An 18,094-nucleotide genomic window follows, 5' to 3' on the forward strand; every position below is an offset into this window, starting at 1 on the left:
CCTGCCTGCAGAAAGTATCTCACTGCAGTTTAGTTGGACATGGAGAACAAATCATCAGCACAGAATAAGGCAACTCATTTCTAACTCCCCTAGGTTTTTCAAAGTTTAATTATTGTCACTATCATACCATTATCATCACAGGAAATAAACCCGAGTTGTCAACTTAAAAACATCATGTTGTGCAGAACATTGCCTGTTTGAGGAAATGGAGCTATGATGTTTAATTAGACAGAGATGACGTCAACCACATTCCATGCCTTCAGCCTAGGGCTGGACTCTGGCCAGCCTCTAATGGTCGGTACTGACCCTTTTCTGGTGGCCCCTTCCTTTCACAGCACAGCTAAGGCTCTTCATGGGGCACAGTGTTTCCTCTGTCCCCTTAGCCCTGGTGTGTTCATGGTCCAAACTGAAGGGGTCTGACTGTAGACCTTCCTACAACACTTACCTTGAGAATTACACAGGATATTAATATTATCTCCTGCTTAAAAGCCTATTAAGCCATGTTATTTCTCCAATATCTGGGCTCTGTATTCTACCACTTTTACCAATCATCCATACAGTCTATAAAATAAATATTTGGGGTATCTGTTATATTTTTTCCCCACATACGTAGGTATATACATAAACATGTGCACGCACATATACATGCATACACACACATATATATGCATGTATATATACACACATTTAGAAAAATTTTTAGTGGGTCTCATGTAACCCATTTTCATTTCAGACTTTCTCTGTAGTTGAGGATGACCTTGAACTTCGGATCCTCCAGTATCAACCTCTGAGTGCTGAGATGACAAGTGCCTGTCACCACTCCCTGTTCATGTGATATTGGGACTCAAACTCAGGGCACATGCACAGTAAGCGAGCACTCCACCAACTGATCCACCGCCTCATGTTTTGCCTTATATTTTGTGTGTATGAATATTCTGTAAATTATAAAAGACCAGCCACAGAAACCAGGAAAGTCAAAAAGGACCATGGTGAGAGGAGCCCTAGAGTCGGGAATAGTGGGATACATATAGTATGAAGGGTTAAATGGGAAAAATGGGGAGGAGGCTTTAACTGGCGTGAGGAATAGAGAAGGAGAAGGAAGAAGAGAGGATAAGTAATAAGAATGCTTGAAAAGCCTTTAGGAACATTGTTTTGTATTTATCTAAAATTATGTGTAGTATATAAGCATGTATCTATGTCCATCCATCTATGTATCTATTGATTTCTCTATCTTTTTATCAAAGCATGTTATGCTACTCGGACTGACAATCCCTCCTCACCAAGAGCCATAGAGCATCAAACAAAAACCCTGGCATCAGGCATAAAAAACCTCCTTTCCAGTTGTTGAGAAGCGTTGTGCAAGAGACTCCCCAGACAATAGGCTATTGTTCTTGGCTGTCTTCCAGAGGTTAAAGGTAAAGACACCATGCACTTCCAACATAGGACTCAGAAGATTCAGCCTGGGTCTGACCTGAAAGCCTCCTCTTGAGAACTAGACCTCATAGCACTGGGAGATGCTTTGCCAGTTGTCAAAGAAGGAAGGCAATCGATTCTTCTACCCAGCTATGATGTTTATGAACCACAAGAATGGCCAGCACAGCAAGCTATCCCTGAGACTGCAACAGTGACACTCATGTCTTGGCAGGCAGCAACCAATAGCTATCTAATTGGACTTAAGCTGTCCTACAGGAGGGAAGTTACGCCTGGTTCTGGAAACGTAGTCAACTATCCACAGCTAGTAATGCAATGGATCTTAGAAGAGAATCTACTACCACCACTTTACTAGACCAGCCGAATTCCTAATTGCATTCTGGATATTTATCCTTATATCTACAGATAAGTGTAACTGCCCTCTCATCGGCAGACAAAACCATTACAGAAAAAACATAGAGAACTACAGGCCAAAAATGCAGAGAATAACTGATTATGGAGGGTTCTGCCCTAATGGATGCAACACAACTCCTATAACTTAGGCTTGAGGGAACGTCACGAGAGAGGGGGCAGAAAGATGTTAAGAGCCAGAGGACCAAGAAGTCTTCTGTGAGGTGGTGTCTCCTAAAAGTGACAGGCAAGCAACACCCATGATATTGCAACAGTTTGATTTCCTAAACAAGACTTGAACAATACCAGTGCCAATAGACATGATAATATAGAAGGGGGAATCCTCATGGGGCCCCTCCCCATGACAAAGAACTATGGCAATGAATGGCAGCTGAGAGATGGAGAGTTAGTCTTCCCCAGAGATTAGCTTCCTAATTGGTTATCCAATACCAAGTGGTCAGCCCTGAAGTCATATATGTACAAGCAATATTAAACAGATTTGGCAGGTTTCTCTCTCTCTCTCTCTCTCTCTCTCTCTCTCTCTCTCTCTCTCTCTCTCTCTCTCTCTGTGTGTGTGTGTGTGTGTGTGTGTGTGTGTATGTCAAACTGACACAAGCCAGTGTTTTCTGGGACGAGGGGCCTCAGTTGAGAAAATGCCACTGTCAGATGGCCTGGCGGCAAGTGTGTAAGGTGTCTTCTTGATTGGTGATTGATGGGGAAGGGTAGGCCTACCGTGGGTGGTGCCTGGGCAGGCTGTATAAGAAAGCAAACTGAGCAAGCTGGCGGGGCTGGGGGGGTGGGGATGGGGGTGGGGGGTGGGGGTGGGGGGTGGGGGGCAAGCCAGAAAGCTGCCTCCCTCCCTCATCCCTTCTTCAGTTTCTGCCTCCAGCTCCCTTCCTGAGTTCCTGCCCTGTCTTCCCTTCACGAAGGTCTGTAAGGTGAAATGAAACCCTTTCCTCCTCAAGCTGGTCATGGTCTTTATCACAACAGAAACCTAACCAAGACAATATACAACAATAATAATCAAAGAAAAAGAGACCGTGAATTTGAGAATAGGGGGCGAGGGAAGGAGCTGAAGGAAAGGAGCATGGGAGGAGTTTGAGGGAGAAAGGAAGGGGGGAAATAAATTAATTACATTTTAATTAAAAAATAAATAAAACATAATTTCCCCCATAACCAATCTTTTCAATGGTGGAAATTACTGGAAGGATCTATCTTGACCCTTCTGAACTATTTCCAGATATTATACCCTTGGAGATCTTGTTCAGTATTGACTTGTGGGCAGGAGAGAAAGAAATGTTCTTGTGTTCCCCCATTAATTTTTTTCATGTCCTTTAGTCAATTCATTTTGCCTTAATAATAATTTCTTAAGTCAGCTATGACCCTACAGTGTCAGGCAATAAGATTTCAAAGATATAGAAAATACAATTACTGCTTTCTAGAATGTACTAGTCAATATCTAGCACCAATGGGAGAAGACAAGGAGACTTGGTCAAGTGTTAACTGTCTCTAACTCCAAGCACACATGGTACCCTAGTACTCAAGTGTGTTGTCTTATATCACACTATGACCTTGGACACTCCTGTCTTCATCTCAGAGGCTCAGGGACATTATATATTTGTCCAAGCCCCACCATCAATATGCTGTGACCTGGGGTTCTAGGCAAGATTTAATTTCAGTCTTAATTTTCCTAATATTGTGCTTTCCTTTCCTCCAGCACTAGTCTGTATCCCATAATTAAATCCTGGAATTCTATTTCACTCTTCCTGCTTAAGTCTAAAGCTGATAATGCTGAGAGAGGTTGGAAGAACATGTCTTCAAAGAACATAAAAACTGAGTCCCTACAGAACACAAATCTTAACTCTCCTTTGAATCTGTGGGGATCTGAGTTTATTTCAAGCTTACTTTCTATTTCTGAAGAAACAAATTTATTTATTTATTTTGTTTTTTTTTTTTAAAAACAGGGATTATTGTGTCATCCTGACTGTACTGGAACTAGGTCTTGAAAAGAACAACAACAACAAAAAAAAAGGTGGGGGGAGGGCGGGCGGGAGATCCTGATGAGATACAAAGAACATGTTGGACAAGAAGTAACTCTGTTCAGGGTAACACTCAGAGATGTCAGGGAGCCATCAATCAATTAAGGATGTAAGTGCTTGGAAATATTTTTGCTATATGTTACTCATTTTTGAGTATGTCTACATTTGCTTGGTATTATAAACAGAATCTATCAAAGGCCAGTTTAGCCTTTATAAATTTTGTTATATTAAAGGACTTAATGTCATACTTTGTAATTGCGCTTACCGAAGTTCTCTAAGCCGAGCCGGGCAGATGAATCTAGTGGAATATCTCCTAGAGTTCATAAAGCACTGTTTGATTTGACCACGGATTCACTCTCCACTCACGCGAGTAAACACAAGCCTAACATTTATTACTTTATTGCACCGGAGCAATTGTTTAAATTACATGCTGGGCTACTCATGAGTTCTATATTAGTCAGCGAACATTTGTTTTTATTTACAGCTCCTGCCTTAGGAACATTGGTCAGCCTCTTTGGGACCAGCCTGCAGCTGACCCATAGCCCTGCTGCCCTATCAATGAAAAGTGGCAAGCCTGGAGTCTGTGCTGGTGACATCACTTCTGCCACTCATTTTAAAAGACTCAGGAACCCACGAAACAGCAGTCTCCTAGCCTACTACCTGCAGACACACTTCAGGGATTGCTATCTTTAGGCTGGATTTCAAGGTGAACCAGGTTGGAAAATTCAAGGAGAGACTTGGGACGTTATTGACTTTTTCTGCTTCCCACATTGGTTGATTAGCCCCATACGTGGTGCTTGATTAATGTCTGAGAGCTCTAATTAGCAATGTCTAATCGGCTCCACATACTCTGGGCTATTGATTCCTGCCTCCAGAGAACTAATCCAATTGCACTCCTTACCATTAGCAAGCGCTTGCTGTGCGGGTGTGACTGCTTGCATGTTGGAGAGTTTACCCCTTGAAGGGCTTTGGGATGGGGCAGAGGGGATTGGCATTAGTTAGGGGAATTCCCACCTTTATCCCCCAAATTGAGGAGTTCCTAAGTTTTTCAGAAGAAGGGAGAGGTGTAGGAATCAAATGTGTCTCTTGGACCACAGGGAGAAAGTAGAAACCCAATGCTTAATGGTATCTCCCATACTTGGTTGATCTGTGCCTACCTCCCTGCCACACTCAAATGATGTCATTTATGCTATAATAATAAAGACATTTGCACTGCTCCATTTGTGGCTTTATTTCTCAGGGATTCCAATGCAGAAACATATTTTTTTAAAAAGATAGCAATGCTAAATAATGTTGCCATGACATTGAAAACATGTGTGCAAATAAAATGTAAGTGAGTAGGGTTTTCGTTCTTTCTGCTCTTTGAAAATGCATGTTTTTCTGTGGCACTCTGAAATTCAGAGTATGAATTATCTCGTAAGGATGGGCTCCTTCACTGCCCTACAAATGGCTCTGGGTTTGAGAAGGATTAGAAGGATGAAGGAGGTGTGGCCTTGTTAGAGTTGGTATGGTTTTGTTGAGGTGGTGTGTCACTGGGAGTGGGCTTTGAATTTCAAAAGCCCAATCCAGGCCCAGTGTTTCTCTCTGCCTGCTGCCTGTGGGTTAGGATGGAGAACTCTCAGCTACTTCTCCACTGCGATGTATGCCACCGTGTTCTCTCCCATGATGATAATGGACTAACTCTCTGAAAGTCTACGCCAGACCCCAATCAAATGCTTTCTTTCATGAGTTGCCTTGGTCACGGTGTCCCTTCACAGCAACAGAACTGAGACTAACATAGAGACCATGACCAATGACAGAGGCATAATCCCATGGCTGCCCTTTCTGCTTTGGGCCACCACCTAGAAAATATTGCTCACTGATGGGCTTGTGCCACACTTTCCCCACATATGTTCTTCTGTAGCACTTATCAACCTGGGTGGCAATTTTCTGTCTGTCTGTCACTCGTTAGGCTGAATAATGATTGAGGACAGAGGCTATATCCTACTCACTGGCACTAAAAGTGATATGTCCTAAGTGCTTGTCATTGACTAATGAGTTCACATTTTCATTGACGCTTTTAAGATCACCATAGGTAGAAGCCTTGAGCCATTGGTAGCAGCCTGGACCCACCCCAGTTCCCTCGGCCTCTTCCTGGCTGCCACAGCATCTCCTGATGCCTCACTTATGGGTGCTTACCTGAACCCGAGTCTGTGCGCTGGATCTGTATCCCCTTCACAGCATCTGCACTGAATCCCTGCCGTGGTCTCTCAGTAGGTCCATGACCTGCTTTTCCAAAGACAGAGCTATTTCTGTTGTTCTGTGTAGGGTGTGAGGTGCTATGACTTCCCTTCCCTCACAAGAAGATGTGTGGCAGAAGTGGGAAGAGTCACAAAAAGGAAATGAAGTTGGAAGTCAGGCGGAGGGTAGATTGTTTAGGAGCTTGTGGATGTGGTAAGGAGTTTAGTTTTTATCCAAAATGTAGCAGGAGATAATGATAAAGAATGGCTATAATTTAATAGCATGTATTTAAAAAGATAACCTTGACTAAGAAAACAGTGTCATATATTGTGAAATATTATTTTAACTAGGCAAAGACGTGTTATGTTTGGTTATGCTGTGGAATATTACTATAACCGTGTCAAGGTGTGTTACATTTATATATGCTGCATTTGTTTGATGATGTAAGGATGTGTGTTTAATTATGTGAAGGTGTGTTGCATTTGTTTCACCTCCCCTGCCTAAGGCACCTGATTGGTCTAGTAAAGAGCTAAACGGCCAATAGCTGGGCTGAGAAAGGATAGGTGGGGCTGGTGGGTAGAGAGATTAATAGGAGGGGAAATCTAGGATGGCGAGAAAAGAGAGAAGAGGAATGAGAGAAGGAGGGAGAGAGAAGGAGGGAGACACCCGGGGCAAGAAGCCAGGCAGATGCCAGGCAGCAGATACAAGAAGCAGGGAAAGTAAGTTATACAGAAAGAAGGTAAAGAGCCTGAGGAAAAGGGAGATAAAGAGAAACAGGTTAATTTAGGTTACAAGAGCTAGCCAGAAATGTGCCTAAGCTAGGCCAAGCATTCAAAACTAATAGTAAGTCTCTGTGTCATGATTTGGGAGCTGGTTGGTGGCCCAAACGAAAAAGCCTGGTACAGTCATATAATACACAGAGACACTAGTAGGAGGCTATCCCAGGCAACCAGACCACGTGATAGGATGGTGACCTAGGACTGTACTGGAGGCTGAGACAGAAAGTGCTAGAAATGAATGGGGAAGAGAAGGGATTAATTCATGACTTCCGATCTTTAGTTGAGTGACTGAGTAGGCAAAGGCAGCATTTCCTTAGGGAGGCAATAGTGGTGGAGGAGTGCTTTTTAGATGTAAAATTTGTACTATCTCCCGGGTAGCCAAGGGGCTGTCCTCTTAGGAGGCAGCTGGATATGCAAGTATCAAGTTCAAAGAAAAAGTGAGGACCAGATAAACAAATTCTGGCATCATCGAATACAGGTGGTGGTCGGATGGCACCCCAGAGGCACCCCAGAGGCAGAGAGCCCAGCACAGTCATAGATGACCACCCTCGACCAAGTCCTGGGTAGTTGAACTTGAGTACAGAGAGTCAGGAAAGGAGTCTGAACAAGGGCCTCTAATGAAGAAAACCAGGGGGGAGTGACATCTGAGGGTACTGAGATACAGAGAGGAGTCTGGTGGGATTTGGGCAGCTTGAACCAGAGGAAGGCTTGCCCAATGAGGTCCCAGTGGGTGGAATGTGGAATTGTAACCATCCCGAAAGAAACAAAGGTATCCTAAAGAGTTGCTTTGCCCTTGCCTTTGACTGTCAACTTTTCAGACCTCTGCAGGAAAGACTGGAGCTGAGACAGTGATGGGGCAGTGATGGGCGGGATACCATCCCTTGACGAGGTGGTTGAGCTCTTGCCCTTTATCTAAACCTAAACCTCATGCCAGGACCCTGAAGATGGGGTTGGTGGCCAGGGGTCGGTATCATCGGACCTCTTTATTTGTTCTTCTCCCCAATGTAGCCACATTACTCAAATCTCTCTCTGTTCTTCGCTATTACTTGTCCGTTTAATTGGCCTGATGAGGATGGGTGGTCCAGCATGGCTTGTTAGGGCTGCCAGGCCCAGGCTCTGACACTAACAACTTTAATAGCAGCATCATGAGTTTGAGGCTATCCTGAGCTACACACACACACACACACACACACACACACACACACACACACACACACACACTAGCACGTGGTGGGATGGGGAAGAGAGCTAGAAAACAGGAGAGAGAGTCCTACTTTCTCCTTTCTATTTCAGTATTCTTCGCTATTCTAAGGCAGTGGAAACAACTCTATAACAATGTGAGCAGCTGAGAACAAAGTCTCCTAAGGTTAATGAATTCCCCAAGGTGTGTTTCACTTTGTATGAAAAGACACAGTGCCCAGCACACCCACAGTGTAACACAGCCCGGAGCACCAAGAGCCCGGCGCACAGTTCTTTGCTCCTAACGTTGGGATCTTGTCTGAATGTCCTTCTCTCCTCATGAGGTACAAAGGCTTTCTGGCACAGGCTGTCTAGATCCATATGGAAAAAGCCATATTCCTAAAACAAAGGAATGGCGACAGGGAGAGCAAAATAAAGCCTTTGGCTCAACCCTCGGTGAAAACGTCCAATTAGAGACGGGCTTCATTCTCATCCCCAGCCTTGACTCTTGTTTCACGGGGCTAACTCAGAACAATGTTGGCTTTGTGTCTGAGTCATTAAAGACTCCACCAGGTTGTTTATTTCAAACTGCAGGAGTCCGACCCAGAGGAGACTAAAGTCAGGTCTTGAACTCTTTGGCTGAGTATGAGAATGACATTTTTCACACGTTAAAGCCAAATGCTTTCCCCAGGCTCCGACTCAACTACATGATTAGTTGCTGTGTGATTGTATGAATGAAGGAACAAGGGTGGAGTCTGATAACCTGAGAAAGTGTTTTTATTAGGAGATCTGGACTCTTTGAAGACCATTTTTCCTGTCTGAACCTGGACTCAGGAGTTTAAGAATGATGTGTCAGAAAAAGACGGCACAAAAATCAAAACAAAGAGCATGGCTTCTTCCCCAATTCCCACCTCTCCAGTGGGGTCAAAGGAAATTAAATACATTCCCTCCTTCCTGCCTGGAGCAGCGGCTCAGTCAGTGAGTATTAGGACCTGAGTTGGGATTCCCAGGACCACAGAAAAACGATAGAGTGATGTGTACCTGTAATCCTGGTGCTAGAGATTGGTGAGCTCCAGGGTCAGTGAGAGAGAGATAACTGTCCTGAGAAACAAGGTAGAGAGTAATATGATCAAAACACATTGTATGAAACTCCCAAAGAATTAATAGAATATTTTTTAAAAGGTGGAGAGTGACTTGGGAAGAAACCGGAAGTCCACCTCTGGATTCCACATGCACGTGAACACACACACACACACATTCATGTACACTTGTGTACGCACAAACAGTCATAACTCTCCCTGCTCCTCCATACCCCAGAGCGGCTCTCATGTTCCCCTCTCCTGAACACCTTTCTTTTTTTTTTTGGTTTTTCGAGACAGGGTTTCTCTGTGTAGCTTTGCGCCTTTCCTGGGACTCACTTGGTAGCCCAGGCTGGCCTCGAACTCACAGAGATCCGCCTGGCTCTGCCTCCCGAGTGCTGGGATTAAAGGCGTGCGCCACCACTGCCCGGCCCTGAACACCTTTCTAACTGCAGCTGCGGAGACTTTCACCCCCACTGGCTTTCCGTCTGTGCCCTTGCAGGAGAGGGAAGTGGGAGACCGGATATGCAACTGGAGTATTATCTTTGGAGAGCCAAAGTGGGGCTGAGTTCTAGAAGCCTCTCACATTAAGTTTTTTGTTTGTTTGTTTGTTTGCTATCCCACATTCAAAATAGGAAAACATCTCGCCCACTGCCACTCTACACGACTGTTGGGGGATTAAAAACGGGACACTCAGGCAGCTGTAACTTTCCGCAGATGTACGGAGTCATCACAGCCTCTGTTTCGTGAACATTATTTAATATCCTACGTGCAACTTCTATTATCTCATTCTCATGAAAGATAAGTTTTATTTTCATAATAAACATGCAGCTGCTTTCCTTTTAAAACATAAGTTCCTGAACAAATAAAAAGTAAATTGGTGAACTTATAAAAAGGGAGCTAATGCAGGAAGCACCCAGAAGTAACCCTGGATGCATTGTTAAGTGTGTTAGACAGCTAATTTGGGGTCATAAGAATCTGTGCTTATTCCATGCATTTGAAATAGTTAGCACATGTGTTTGTCTATGTGGTGACTACAGTGAGCTGTGAATTTAAAGGGTGGGATTTGGGAGTTGTTTTTTAAGTAGGATTTTAATGGTGAAAAATCAGGAAACAACACTCTTCCTACTCAAATGTGAGGTTTCTACACATACACACACACACACACACACACACACACACACACACACACATACACACACACACACACACACACGTACACTCTGACTTCATGAGTATCAGTGATTATTATAAAAGAATAAGGAATCAACTCAATTCTGTATTATCTCGGATAGTGACATATACTATAATTTACTGGATCCACACAACAGGCAGTTACCATTAAGTTACCGTTGGCATGGGCCAGGTGTAGGTGAATAGTTAAGCTGGGATTTCCGGCTTGGAGTCTCTTGTGAGGTGGCAGACATATGGGAACGTCAGTGTTAGAGATCTTCATGTCTGATTGGCGCTGGAGAATCTGCTTCAGTTCTGAGCTGGCGACGGGCAGGTGGCCTCACGGCCTCACAGTGTGGACCTCTCCCAGGCGTGTTGAGGGCCTTCACAACATGGCAGTTGGCTTCTTCCAAGGGGTGATCTGGGGGAGCAAGAAGGAAGCCTTTGCCCCTTCTGCCTCTGCCGTAGAGTCAAATTAACACGATTATTTCTTCTGCAGGTGTTTACTTACTAAGGAAAGCCTGAAGCAGAATTAGACTTTGAAAGAACGCTATGACTGAGCTGCATCTCCAGCCTAGACCTCGCTTGTCTGTGTGTCCATTAGATACAGGGTTTTGCTGCATTTCCGAGGCTGACCTTAAACATGAGATTTTTTCCTGCCTCAGGCTCCCACATGCTATTGACAAAAAAAAAAAAAAAAATTCTTTTGAGTTATTTTGAGACAGGGTCAAATGTAGTGCAGGTTTACATCGAAGACTTGAAGTACTTAAGGCTGGCCTTGACCTTCTGACCCACCTGTATCCACCTCCTGAGTGCTAAGGTGACCAGGGTGAGTCATGCCTGGGTCTACAGATTCCATTTTCACAGGAGGTATCAAATAGCATTTGGACATATTAGAGAACCAACACAGTGCCTTGGTAGAAACTGCATTTTTTTCCCCTGTTGTATGCCAAACAAAATATGAGCTTTTTCACAATAGGAGTAGCTACTTACCTTATTGGTTTCTCAGAATGCAGTATATAAACCTCTTTTTGCTGGTGGAGAAAATTAGTTCAGAGGGATAAATAGCTTCTTTCCAGCTACAGAAATTTTCAGTGTCTACAGCTCGACCTAGATCCAGAATTTTGATATTCAATTCCGTGTGCTGTCAGATGGCATCTAAATAGAGACATCAAAACCAGGGCTCGTCCGCTGTACTATAATTTATTTCTCCAGTTCTTGGCTTCATCCAGGATCTCAAACATCTGGATTTAAGTTGGAAACATCTCATCAAACCCCCAAATGTTTCCAAATAAGAACTGTTAAAAGTATCCTCATGTTGGATGGGTAACTGAGCATGCTGAGTGGTCACCCCACTGAAAACCTACCCCCACCTCTTCCTTAATATTATTCCATGTGGGAGTTCTCCAGGGTAATCAAGTGTTAAATTGAAAGTTTGGACAGAGGCAACACAAGTAATAGCTGTTAGAGAGCAAAGCAGGACTTGAGACAGGGCACCAAGACACACGTTTTGTAAGAAACTACCTGGACATATATTATACAAACGTTTGTGTCCCTCTTCCCAATGCCTCTTCCTCAGGCTGAAGTGAAGTCAGGCAGGTCACATGAGGAAGATTTTGGAGCACCAGAGTGGTGAGAAAGTGTACGTGTAAGAGGGGAGGGGGGTGATGCGTTGATCAGCACACTCTCACGACCTTGAGTTTGGGAAGAGGAGGTAAATTCACAGAGAGTTCTCTGGTAATTGCACTTCCTACTATGGTTTGGATCTGAAATGTCCCCCAGAAAGCCCATGCGGCAAAGGCTTGTTTTCCAGATACTATGGGGAGGTGCTGGGAACTAAGATGTGGCCTGGCGGGAAGTGTTTGGTCATGGGGGGCACCCTTGAAACTGACTAGCCGACTCAGGTCTCTTCCTCTCTTTTTGGCATCTGAGGCACAAGTTGAGTTGTTTTGCACAACTGTGATGTGTTTGCCTCAAGCCCAAAGCAACAGAGTCAATCGGTGGTGGACTGAAACTTCCACACTGGTGAGTTAACATATCAGCTGCTTCTCAACTTATTAAGTTGACTTGCTCAGGCGTTTTGTGACAGTAACGGAAAATTGTCTGATACACCCACAAAATAGACTTAAAAGAATGGCAGAATATAAACATAAAGAAACACAGGTAACTGCCACTTATGCACCTTTCCATCTAATATTTGATTCCACTAAACATTTATACCTTTTAAAGACAATCTAGTGAGGGGTTCATCAAAAGTTATTCTCAGCGGCATCATGACAAATGCAATAACGAAAGAGCAGACTTTTATGCCACAACCATCTCAAAGAAACCTGACATAATAGTGTCCCCAGTTTTATGGAAATGCATGGGGTTCTTTTTACCTCAGACCTACCATTCACTTACAACATACTCCTTTTCATTATCGTATGTGCACACAGCATATTAGTGTGTGCGTGTTTTGCTGTGTAGATGTCAGAGGTCTCTCTTTCTGGGTTCTGGGAGCCAAACTCAGGTAGCTAGGTTTGCACACGCCTTTACTCTATGAGTCGTCTTGCCAGCCCGAAGCTTGCCATTCTCAGAAGTATCCTTCAATTTTCTTGCTACTTCATTTGGTTGCTATATTGCCTTTGGACATTTTTACTCATTTCTTTCTGCTTCTTTACACTCCCCTCATTTTTTCTTTCAGTTGAGAGTGGAGAGGTGGGAATAAACTTGTCGGAAATGACTTAGGTGAGTTTAGTTAGGCCATTTTTATTACTTTTCTTTGCTTGTTTACCAAACCTCTACATTTAGAAAGGCTTTAGGTGACTGATGTGTGCATAAGAGAATTCACTAAAACCATAGGCATGAGCATGCTGGGCATCCAGTGATACTGCTTCTGCCAGTTACTTTGGCTTCTTTTCTTTTCTCCTTTTTTTCAATGTGTGTGAGTGTTTTGTCTGCATATTTGTCTGTTCACCATGTGCATGCTTAGTGCTTACCCAGGCCAGAAGAGAGTGTCAGATTTCCTGGGATCAGAGTTACAGAGGGGTGTGAGCCACCATGTAGATGCTGGGAATTGAATCCCGGTCCTCTGGAAAAACAGCCAGTGCTCTTAATTTAGGAGCCATCTCTCTAGCCCTAGTTTCATTTTTAAAAGAATTTTTCTGTGACATTTTCTCCTGTTAGTTCATTCAGTGAGCAGACGATGCTGAGTGCTCACCTGTGCAGATGATGCTGAGTGCTCACCTGTGCAGATGATGCTGAGTGCTCACCTGTGCAGATGATGCTGAGTGTTCACCTGTGCAGATGATGCTGAGTGCTCACCTGTGCAGATGATTCTGAGTGCTCACCTGTGCAGATGATGCTGAGTGCTCACCTGTGCAGATGATGCTGAGTGTCCACCTGTGCAGATGATGCTGAGTGCCCACCTGTGCAGATGATGCTGAGTGTCCACCTGTGCAGATGATGCTGAGTGCTCACCTATGCAGATGATGCTGAGTGCTCACCTGTGCAGATGATGCTGAGTGCTCACCTGCGCAGATGATGCTGAGTGTCCACCTGTGCAGATGATGCTGAGTGTTCACCTGTGCAGATGATGCTGAGTGCTCACCTGTGCAGATGATGCTGAGTGCTCACCTGTGCAGATGATGCTGAGTGCTCACCTGTGCAGATGATGCTGAGTGCTCACCTGTGCAGATGATGCTGAGTGTCCACCTGTGCAGATGATTCTGAGTGCTCACCTGTGCAGATGATGCTGAGTGCTCACCTGTGCAGATGATGCTGAGTGTCCACCTGTGCAGATGATTCTGAGTGCTCACCTGTGCAGATGATGCTGAGTGCTCACCTGTGCAGATGATGCTGAGTGCTCACCTGTGCAGATGATGCTGAGTGTCCACCTGTGCAGATGATGCTGAGTGCTCACCTGTGCAGATGATGCTGAGTGTCCACCTGTGCAGATGATGCTGAGTGCTCACCTGTGCAGATGATGCTGAGTGCTCACCTGTGCAGATGATGTTGAGTGTCCACCTGTGCAGATGATGCTGAGTGCTCACCTGTGCAGATGATGCTGAGTGTTCACCTGTGCAGATGATGCTGAGTGTCCACCTGTACAGATGATACTGAGTGTTCACCTGTGCAGATGATGCTGAGTGTCCACCTGTGCAGATGATGCTGAGTGCTCACCTATGCAGATGATGCTGAGTGCTCACCTGTGCAGATGATGCTGAGTGCTCACCTGCGCAGATGATGCTGAGTGTCCACCTGTGCAGATGATGCTGAGTGCTCACCTGTGCAGATGATGCTGAGTGCTCACCTGTGCAGATGATGCTGAGTGCTCACCTGTGCAGATGATGCTGAGTGCTCACCTGTGCAGATGATGCTGAGTGCCCACCTGTGCAGATGATGCTGAGTGCCCACCTGTGCAGATGATGCTGAGTGCCCACCTGAGCAGATGATACCGAACTTGCAGCCATTAATGCTGGTGTGGTGGAGCTTAGTTCATTGTTTCTTAAAGTTTGGGTGCTCACTACTAAATGTTGCTTTAAACCTGGACCAAGAGATGGATTTTCCATGTCTTTTGAGAACAGCAAGTCTCTAATGCCATTTAAGCAGATGAAACTGAGGATTTGGTGCCAGATGGGGAATGAATTCTAACCCCACAAATGGCAGTGAAACTTCTGTGGGACCGGATAGTAATAAAACTCACACTTTACTTTTATACAATGCTTTAATTTTCCAGGCTGCTTTAATAACCGTCTTCATATTATACTTTTGCAACAACCTTTTGAGGGGGTAAAATAACCATCCTGAATCCTGTTACAAGTGAGATTAAGTGTCCGAATGGCTCACAGCCAGTGACCAAGTCAGGGCTGGAGCTTTTTTATTCTGCAAAATACATTCTTTTCTCTCTTAAATCCAGTCTCTAGACGCCATCATTTTGTGCTTCATTTCTGCTTGTCTAGAATGAAGCCAATTTCTATGCCATTAAGATCACATGTTTAAAGATATAACTGGACATTTTTTTGAGCCAAATGGTCTCCTGGGACTCAACACATATTATTAGCGATTCAGTTCAGGAGCCTATCTATTTCTGACCTTTGCCTCTACCCAATGAAGGAGCTGAGATACCAGAAAAAGAGAAATAGACCTGCAGTTCAAGAATGGTGTGGATCCCTTGGCGTAGGTTCCGGGTAGCAAACCTCTGCCCTTTGTGTGACAGGAAGCTGAAGAGAAGGCCTGTTGTCCAGAGGTTGATGTTGTGAGGGGGATTGTTATCCACCCCTGGGTTCTCACAAATGCTTCTATGAAGGCAACAAAGAAGAACCGAGGTAGGCAAAGGCTAGAATGTTCTAATTGCCATAGACTTCAAAAGCCAGAGTAAAACCATGAGGGAACAGAGAAGTGGTGTGTCCTAATGATGTTCAGCTTCTGTGTGGTTTGCTGTCAGGCTCCTGTCCCTGGTCAGCACTGGGGAAATGAGTGACGAGCAAGCCACGGGGGGGGGGGGGGGGGGGAGGGGGGGCTGTAGCACACATTTAGGGTTTGAGCCAACTCCAGCATTTCTCTCATTGCCCACATTGTGCAGGGATAATGGTCTGATCAAATGTTTCCTAATTTCATTGTGGACTTCCTCTCTCTAATGAGTCTCTTTCTCCCAGCTCTAAATAAGGAAAATGCTAAAAACGTGACACACACTGCAGATGGGTCATCTGCATCTGGGCTTCTCATCTCAACTGTCGGGGTGGTGATGTGGAGGTTGGCGAAGCAAGCTATGCCTGGCTATCCTGATAAAAGGGGCGAGTGGACACGAGGTTGCAGAGAGAGGAAGGAGAGACCAAATCATACACCATTGTTACTGAACGGCACACATATCTACTGCGACGAATTACAATGACCATCGTAGTCTATAACTGACTCAGAGCTGGGGCACCCCGTCTGTGCCAAGTTATCAAATCTGAACATCTAGATTGCACCTAGGAAATTGGCATTTACCAAAGAAACTCATGTGCAGATGAATATTTGCAAGAGAAAATTCTCTCTCTCTCTCTCTCTCTCTCTCTCTCTCTCTCTCTCTCTCTCTGTGTGTGTGTGTGTGTGTGTGTGTGTGTGTGTGTGTGTGTGTGTGTGTGTGTGTAAATGCACGTTGGAACTGCTGTACAATTATCAGTCTCTCCTTGGGATGTGTGTTCGTTAGTTTTATGTCAACTTGACACAAGCTGCTGGAGTTATCAGGAAGAGCGGCTCAACTGAGAAAACGCTTCTGTAAGATCTGCCTCTAGGCAAGAGTAGAATGCACTTTCTTAATTACTGATTGATGTGGGAGGGCTCAGCTTACTGGGGCACTGCCAGCCCCTAGGTGGTCCTGTGCTGTATAAGAAAGGAATAAGCCAATAAGCAGCATTCTTCCATGGCCCCTTCATCGGTTTCTACCGCCAGGTTCTTGCCCTGATTTCCCTGGATGATGGACTACAAGCTGTAGGAGGAAATAAATACATTCCTCCCTGACTTGATTTTGATCATGGTGTTTCATCACAGCAATGGAAACCCTAACTAAGACAGGTGTCAAGAACATTTTCTGGTCCTTTGGAAACAGGTCAGCAACTTGCTGGTGTGACATGTAGGAGACACAAGCTCATGGTTTAGAGCAGGCACTGGGATAAGTCATTCAAGATGAATTGTTTTGGTTTGATGGTGAAATGCCCCCCATAGACTCTTATATCTGAACAGTTAGTCACCAGCTAGTGGCACTGTTTTGCAAGGGTACAGCGCCATTTTGCTGTGAGTATCTAGCTCTAAGAAGTGGATGATAGCCTTTGCTTGGTTGAGCCCAAGCTTCCTGCTTAAGCAGCCCACACAGTATAACCAGGCACTCAAGCTCTGGTCGCCCCAGCTGGGAGCTGCTCCTCCTGTGCTTTTTCCACTGCGGTGGACCAGATACCTTGAACTGTGAGGCAGAACGAAGCCTCCATCCTTTAATTGGCTTCTGCTAGGAGTTTTGTCACTGAGATATAGAAGTAACTAATACTGCACAGTAGCACTGGGTTTTGAGTCCAGGAAGGGGCGGTTCCCAAGCCAGATCTCCATGGTTATACCGTGGGCCTGACCAATGGCAACAGTGCAGTCCAGGTTCTTCAGGATCCAGAGTAATAGGGGAGCCATCATGAAGCCAGACCTTCAGCCTGTTCCTGAAGATGAAGGGTCTGTTGCAACCTTGGAGCGATCATCACTCAGTGGTGGCTTTACGATTTGTCTTGGTGGTCACACAACACTGCCAGAGGGTCCCATCTGTGACCGGGGGCCTTGATGGTATTTTTATGTCACAAGCTGGCTTCTGAAGATTAACTGGACAAAAGCTGTTCTCACCAGAGGGGAAGCGAGGGAAACTGTGAGGTAAGATGGGTCCCAGGCAGGTGCTTTGTTGCCAAGTTCAGTAGAAACACCTGCTGTCTCGTTTCCTCCCTACCCCTTCCTCCTCTTTGTTTCCTTTCCCTTCCCTTCCCTTCCCTCCCCACTTCCCTCCCTCCTTGCCTCCTTCCTTCCTTCTTTCCTTTTTTGGAGAAGTTCTCTCTAAATGGCCTAGGCTGGTCTTGAACCAGTGATCCTCCTGCTTCTTCCCAGGGACTGAGATTGCTTATGTACACCAGTGTGCCTGGCTTTCATGATGTATCTCTAGAGGCACTTCCTGAAGTCTTTTTCTGCTCCTTATAGTATCTTCCCCAACTCTATAGAACATTCCAGAAAAATCAACTAATTTCTCTCTTCTTCAGGAGCAGCCACCATCTTTGGAGGTTTTCTCTTTAAAATCTCCTAAAGACAAACAGAG

This window comes from Peromyscus californicus, unplaced genomic scaffold (assembly GCF_007827085.1).
Source record: "Peromyscus californicus insignis strain IS unplaced genomic scaffold, ASM782708v3 Scaffold_8__1_contigs__length_139910024, whole genome shotgun sequence".
In the NCBI taxonomy this organism is placed as follows: domain Eukaryota; kingdom Metazoa; phylum Chordata; class Mammalia; order Rodentia; family Cricetidae; genus Peromyscus; species Peromyscus californicus.